This window comes from Podarcis melisellensis, assembly GCF_964234715.1.
Source record: "Podarcis melisellensis genome assembly, chromosome: 8".
NCBI classification, from domain to species: domain Eukaryota; kingdom Metazoa; phylum Chordata; class Lepidosauria; order Squamata; family Lacertidae; genus Podarcis; species Podarcis melisellensis.
Genome location: NC_138540.1, coordinates 55,100,604 through 55,108,888, shown reverse-complemented (window position 1 = coordinate 55,108,888; position 8,285 = coordinate 55,100,604).

The window sequence follows — 8,285 nt, the reverse complement described above, 5'->3', positions numbered from 1 at the left end:
ATCCTTCAGACCATCCTGCTGGACAGGGGAATGTTAGGACGGGTTACAGATGCCTGGTGTCCACAGGGACATTGTGGATTAAGATGCATTTTAAAGACGTTTTTATTCTGAGATTGTCCCCCCCTTTTTTTTTGGTCCACCAAACCTGGGCTCCCATGGGAGGAAGGGCAAAATAAAAATGAAATAAATACTATTTCTAAACAGTAATACTTTTAAATGCTCTTAAATCATAGCAGGACTAAAATGGAGAAGAAAAGGAAATAAAATGAACTTGGCAAACCCATTTAATAGTTATGCCTCTCTTGTCTATATGTGTGTGTGTGTTGTGTCCTTCTTTGTTCTCCCTGCGTAGTCCAAAATCTTGGTCCATTTTTACAATACTGTTGCTCTCTTTGCTTTTCACAGCAAAGCCTTTCTTCTGCATGTGGCTGTTCACAATTTTGCAAGACGACAGAGAAGGGAGGGTGGGGTGAGGGAAGTTGTGGGGTTTGTTGTCATGTTACAGTGGCTGTTTCTGTCCAGGATGTTTTACTAAGATCTGTGTCATTCACACGCAGATACTGACTTTAAACCTTCTGTTTTGTTTCCTACCCAAAATAAATAAAATGGCTGACCCATAGTAACAGTACCCACTGTGCAAGAGGCAACAATGCCGCTGCCTGAAGAATAGAAAACAGGGGCTTTTCTCTCTCTTTTTTGCAAATCTCCATAGTGGGCCAAGTTCATAGAAATTTAATGGAATGTTAACAGCAATGGACTGAGCATGAGTAATGACAATATGATTAAATGTTTGACAGACTATTGTATTTTAATATTTTGTTGGAAGCCGCCTGAGTGCCTGGGGAAACCCAGCCAGATGGGCGGAATATAAATAATAAATAAATTATTAATAATAATAATTAAAAGGCAAACAGGTGCAGAACCGTGAACTACTCCCCTAAATGCCAGTCATGAAATATATGTAATCACGTGCATGGGAATATAATAAACTGCCTTAAACTGAGCCAGGCCACTGGCCCATCTAGTTTAGTATTGTCTACTAGTAGTGACTTTCCTGAGTTTCAGGCAGGGGATATTCCCAGTTTGGCCTGGAGATGCTGTCAGGGATTGAACCTGGGACCCGGGACACGCAAAGCAACAACTCTGCCACAGAGCTATGGCCCTTCTTTGATATTTGAAGGAAGTACTTTAGTGTCGGAGTTAAGGCATGTCAATGCTTCCCTCATGCAGGATCACAGTCAAGCCAAACCTAGCTGCAGACTTATGAGCAGGGCTGTCTTAAGCCTGGTGCCCCCTCCCCCGATTGTGAGCAGGGCTCTAAGATCCGCCTGCCCCCCAATTGCCAAGTCCCAGGTGTGCAGGAGGGCGGAGCTGGCCAGCCACCTCAGCGTCTCACTGGCTCAGTCGCCCCCAAACTTGTGGTGCAGAGCCACCTGCAGCAGAAGAGTCCACTGCGGCACTCCGACCGATGGGCGGGCTCTTCCTCAAACTCAACTCTTGGGCCCCTGACTCTTGGCCTGGTGCCCCTGAGAGCCTGGCAACAGGGTGCCCTGCACCCCTAGCACCTATGGGTAAGACGGCCCTGCTTGTGAGGCTGGAGGTAAGATAAAAGCTGCAGGCATGTCTGCATGCGGTTTAAGAGATGCATTTCTTCCCATAGAGTAGGTATGCACACATTGCATGCCTTCCTCTCGTTTTACAAGTTTGAAAGCAATACACCCCCCCCCACAAAAAGTTCATCTGTAGGCAAAAGTGTGCACAACAATTCATGCCATTTCTCTGCTGTTTCCCAAACTGTTAATTTATGCATTATATCTGAGCTTTCTCTCAACTTCAGAAAGCTAATGGCATAAATTGCATGTTTAGCACTCATTTCCATGTTATCTAAGTCCAGAAAAAATCTGTTTGCATGCCCCCAGGCATGGTTTGGGGTGATATAGCAGCATTTGGTTCTTTCCTGCTGTTTTCATGGGGGAATCATGGGGGAACAGAAGCAGGCATGTGCAGGAAGGGTGGACGAGTAGCAACATTGCACAGTGACATTCATGGTTCTGTCACACTGGTGTGATTTAAATTTAGCACAATGTGCAGGTATATTGGTTGAAGAGCCACATTTCCATAATGCAACGGGTACTGCAGTGTGAAAGGAATCTTAGCAACTGAGATAGAAGTGCTGACAACGTAACCTGGAAAACTAACACAATACTCTCCATGTCTGAATGCACCCTACAAGCATTTTCAGGCCATATTCAACACTTTTCCAGAAGATATTCAATACTCTTAAACAACAAACAATGAATTCTATCGATGTCTCCAAATCCTGCATATCACTTGTATCAACAGAGGAACCTGCCTCATTTAGATTCACACTGTTGGTCACCACAGCTCTGTATTGTCTATTCTGACTGGAAACAGCTCTCCATGGAGCAGCCATGTTGCTGAAGCTTAAGGGGCACCGAACCTGGTCAGTGGCTGGATGGGCAACTGTCTGGGACCACTTGCACACTGCCTTGGGTTCCATGATGGGGAAAAAGACAGGATATATATCTGTCAGAAGACAAGATTGCCCGGATTGACCCGGAGATCTTCTGCAAGCAAAGCAGAAGAAAAGTACTGAGCGACCGTCTTTTACCAGCCTGCAATTTCTCGACTTAAAAGGATGCCTTTGAATACATTGCCCTCCTTTTCTTTTCTTTCCCAGACAAATGGTTGATTTCTCGGAAGAACCTCAAAATGAGGAGAGGAGATATTAGAACTTGTTGAAAGATGACAGCCAGAAACATGCCGTCATTTTGTGGTCATGAATTTCTCTTCGGAAAAATCCTCACATTAGATACACCTTTTCATTTGGGAGTGGAAATCTCAGGAACCCATCACACACACACACACACACACACCGCCAGCACAGACAATATTTACAGCCGCTGTGTGTGTGCCTCAGGCTGGGAAGAGTGCAAGGCATCTGCCACACCTTAGGGAAATGCCACTGAAGAATGGGGTGCTGTCATTCTAAACTGGTGGAAACAGGCGTGAAAATGCTGGAAGAAGCACAGGATTTATAGTGTCCTTGGCCCTGGGAATTTTGGATTTCTTCTTAACCATTTGTTGCTGTGGAGAAAATATACGTTAAACAACTCTACAACTCTTAGTGAAAAGGTGCAAAGAGAATCCTCTCTTGGGGATTGCAACACACACACCCAACAACAACTTTCCTGGGGGAACGGGACATGCATGGCAATGAAGTTGAAAATAGTGGAAACATGACTTCTTCTTCTTCCTCTTCTTCCAGTAGTACCTTGGGTTACAAACACCTTGGGTTACAGACTCCGCTAACCCGGAAGTAGTACCTCTGGGTAAAAACTTTACCTCAGGATGAGAACAGAATTCGCACACGGGAGGCCCCATTAGCTAAAGTGGTACCTCAGGTTAAGAATGGTTTCAGGTTAAGAATGAACCTCCGCAATGAATTAAGTTTGTAACCAGAGGTACCACTGTAGTATTATTATTATTGATATTTGTATCCCATTTTTCTTCCAAGGAGCTGAAAGAGGAACAGTTGCTGAAGTAATTAGGCTGAATTAGGTGCTTTCAGAAGCAGGCCATATATCACACATGCATCATTCAGATCTGATTTTATTTGTCTGTGCATTGGCCTGTTAGCTTTCACACACTCCAATTTTTGCAGCCATGGACTTCCATTGCTATCCTGCTGCTTGCCATCCACACTGGTGGGTGGAACCTGATGGGAATGTATGTGGGCTGTCTTTTCTGTCCCTTCCCTCAATCCATACCTGTCAACTGTCCCGATTTTCCAGGGACATGCTGGAATTATAGAAGCCACTCTGGCTTTTAACTGGATCCCGGAATGTCCTGTCCCCCCCCCCATGCCACCACCGAGCTCGGGGAGGAGGGTGAGCAAGCGTGGGTGCTTGCAGTTGCGCTGCACTTTTGTGTGAGTCAGCTGAGTCCCCCGAGAATGCGGCACCGGAAGATGCACATCCTTATTTTCATTAGCAGACTGTTGGAGGGTCTGCCTCAATCACTCCCCATCCTCAGGCTCAGCTTCCTTTTCCCATTCTGGACACGTGTGCAGTTACCTCTGTATCTATGCATAAATACCTTTTATTTAGTTTAAAAAACAAAAGCCAAGAAAGTACACAAAAGCTCCAAAGTATATATGGAGAACATGAAGAGAGTTTTGCTGGATCAGGCCAATTGGCTCATCTAGCCCAGCATCCTGTTCTCAAAGTGGCCGACTAGTTGCCTGTGTGAAGCCCGCAAGCTGGATCCAAGCACAACAGCACAATCCTTCCCTGGGGAGAGGAGGGTGTCCCAGGGCAAGCTGAACCCTTGCAGTTGCCCAGTCTTGTGCTCAATTGCTGCTTGCAGGCTTCCTACAGGCATCTGATTGGCCACTCTGAAGACAGAATGCTACACTAGATGGGCTTGATCCAGCAAGTCCTTCTGATGTTCTTATGTTAATGCACTATGTTCTGTCACTGGGTTTGTTCACTATTACGTGCTGCCATGTTCCCCACATGAGGAAATATTGACAACTTGGGAAATGCCTGATGATTGAGAGAACAAAGTGTTTTCTGGAAGGCAAGGCAGGCAGATTTAGGGCAATAGTTGCATCAAGCAGAACAGATAAAATCGGGACAAAATTTGTCCCAGGCAGTGTGGAAGCTAGTTTGGCGATGTCTACAGTTGCAATGGGTGGGAAGTGTTATCACTATTACTGTAAGTGAGGGCTTAAATTGACTTCTTTTCAACACTAAGGACCAATTTAATATATTGGTCCCTGGCATTTCACAATCACCTGCCTGAGTCTGTGTAGTTGCATTTTGCAAAACCTGTCCAATTTTATAATGACACGATTGGGCTCCACTGATTTCCAGTGGGATTATATTAATATTTATTTACATCCTGCCTTTCCCCCAGAATTGGGGTTCAAGGTTCATATGGGAGAATATGGTCCTTCAGATAGCCTGGACCTGAGCTGTTTAGGGCTTTATAGGTCATAAACAGCACTTCAAATTGCGCTAAGAAACAGGCCAGGATAAAGCTGAGCATGTCCTTAACTCTTCCATTGAAATGGATGAACCTTAGAAGTATGTCATTTAAACGGTATTTATTATTTTTTTCTTTCATTTTATGGAGGAACCTCACCTAAGCATATTAGCCTACTGGCGTTCAACACATATGTGGGAATTGTTGACAATTAGGTTGTGATGGCCTGTTGTTCAACAACAAGAAATCTGTGATTCCTGCATTGCAGGGTTCGGGCTAGATGAGCCCCTTGGATCTCTTCCAGCTCTACAATCTTGTGATTCTGTGAACAAGAAAGGGAGATTGATTGTTTCAGTGGAATTCCTTCCTGTTAGCTATACATGGGATTGCAGCCCCAGTGCTTTCTCCCTTCCACCCCTTGTAGTAAACGAAACAATGAGCAGGGCTTTCATTGCTGCAGTGTTTACAAAACTCAACCACTGAGCAAAGAGGAAAAAGAAAAGAAAAGAAAATACCTCTTTATCATTGTGGTTTGCATTGTGGTGTACATGTGCCCGGGGGGGAACAAACTGTATGAACATGACTCACAGTCCATTTGGAGAATTCATGATCATGATCTTTGGCTTAAACCCACACATAATTTTGTCAGGTTGCAGCTGATTTGCACCCATCTTCTGCAAAGGCGAGCGGGAGTCGAGGTCTGTGCAGATCTGCTGATATTTCCACTCACAAGGCAGACCTTGGCTGGGGTGGCCACTTAAACACCCCCCCCCATGAGGAAACGCATCACCCAACAAGAGGACAAAAAAGGAAAACACTTTGCATACAAGTTGCCTATGTTAATCTATAGGTATAGGAGCAAATATAGAAATAATTACTATTTAACTAGAAATGCAATATATTCTGCCATAGTGAAAAAGACTGTCCAGGCATGACACCTGAATAGAGTCAGAGCATAACCAGTTAGGGCCTAACTGCATGTTACATAACTACTGCTTTGGGTTTGTTTTTTTTAAATTAAATATCAAGCATAGGGAATGGGGTGCAGTTTTGGTTTGTGTAGGGGAAGGAGGTTTAAGCTTAGCAGCCACCATTTTCATTAAAATCCTTGTGTCACATGGTTTTTAGGGGAAAAAATTTGCTGTTGAAATTTGGCAAGGGGTAGGAAGAGGGAAGGAGGATAGCATTGTCTCAACAATGAGGTGAACAGAAGAAAGGCCGTAGCTCAAGGGTAGAGCATCTGCTTTGCACCGGAAAGGCCCCAGGTTCAAGCCCTGGTGTCTCCAGGCAGCTGAGGAAAAGACTCCTGTCCAGAACCCTGGAGAGTTCTTGCTACTCAGTGAAAATAATCCTGAGGTAGATGGATGGATGGATGTTCTAAGGAGGGCTCTCTTGCTGTGTTTATGCAGAGCATGCAGAAGGTTCCAGTTCAATCCCTTGCTTCTCCAGGTATAACTGAGAAAGACTCATATCTGAAAACCCAGAGAACCACTGTTAGTCAGTGTGAACAACACTGAGTTAGATGAACCAATGGTCTGACTCAGTATTAGGCAGATTCCTATGTAAGATGCTGTGTACCATTTGTGTTCGCGGTTAGGGTTGATTGCCTGCTCCTTCTTAATTCAAATGTTTGGAGAGGGGGACACCATACTCAGAGCTGGGTCTTGGTCTATGACCTTGGTTTCAGTCATAAAGGTACTGGGTTTTGGCCTCCATTGATGATTCAGAGTTTATTGTTCGAAACACTGAACAGCCCCCTTGTTTGTTTTCCAACTTGAATATATGCATCATTTTGGCACAGAAAAAGACCAACTGTTATGTGAGATTTGGAGAAAAACATTCATGTGATGGATAGCTGCTGAACGACCCCAGCGGTGCTCTCCTATCTGCGGGGGAGGAGTTTGGCATTTGGTTTAGCCAAAGAATACATTTTCCCCTTTAATTAAAATTAGAGCCAGGGATCCAAAGCAGTTTATTTTTTTTAGAGACAACTTCCAGAAGGGCAAGTCCATATTTGTTGCTTACAGCAGAAACAGCAATAATAACTTCTGGTACTTTAAGGATTAGCGGATTCAACTGGTCAGAAGGTTTTGTAATCTATAAGCATCCAATGAAGTGAAAGCTCTTACAACACTACAGCCATGTCTGCATGTCACACTAAGCCAAACCACAACACATGCAAAAGTGTTGGCTCCTGAGGAAGAGATCATGACTGCTTTCTCCACAGACTTTTTATTTGTGTGTTTTGAATTTCTATCCCACCTTTACCTCAAGGAGCTCTAGATGGCATGTATAGACCCCCCCATTTTGCCTATAATACAACCCTGTAAGGTAGGATAGGCTGAGAGTGAATGACCACTGAGCCTTGGGCTTGCCGATCAGAAGGTTGGTGGTTCGAATCCTCGTGACGGGGTGAGCTCCCATTGCTTGGTCCCTGCTCCTGCCAACCTAGCAGTTCGAAAGCACCCCAAAAAGTGCAAGTAGATTAATAGGTACTGCTCCGGAATGAAGGTAAATGGCATTTCCGTGCGCTGCTCTGGTGTCGGTGTCCCGTTGTGTCAGAAGCGTCTTAGTCATGCTGGTCACATGACCCAGAAAAACTGTCTTGGAGCGGACAAACGCCAGCTCCCTCGACCTGCAAAGCGAGATGAGCGCCGCAACCCCAGAGTCGTTCACAACTGGACTTAAGTGCAGGGGTCCCTTCACCTTTACCTCCCAGGTCCTAGTCCAACACTCTAACCACTACACCACACTGGCTTCACATATCACTGAACCCAGGATCATGGTTAAGGTCCCTCCTCCTTAACCACAATTTGCCATCAAGTTTGTCCTATTGTTATGGGTCATGGTGAAGAACTGGAGACCTTACGCATGACCCAGATTTGGATGTCACAAAAAGGGCCCCTCCAGGTGGTTTTTAAAATTTATTGTGGGTGTGTTCTTGATAGTACACTGGTAGTGAATTTATTCCTCTTTCTGAGTTGTCCTGCAATGCTTCCCCACTGCTACCAGGTTATTCCTGTTGGGAGGGGCTGTAGCACAGCAGAAGCGGGACAAGAATAAATCTCTCCTGGTGATGTCACCTTGGGGAGGAGAGAGAATGGTCTGAGTTCTGACCATTTCAACAGGAAAAGATAACCAATTGGATCTTCTGTTAACATGCAAATCTTATCTAGTTTGATAAGAAGAAATCCTTCTTGGCTTACATCAACATGCATTTCAGTGGGTGTGGGGCGGGCAGGACACAGGAAGCAGGTTTTTTTTGTCATTTATAG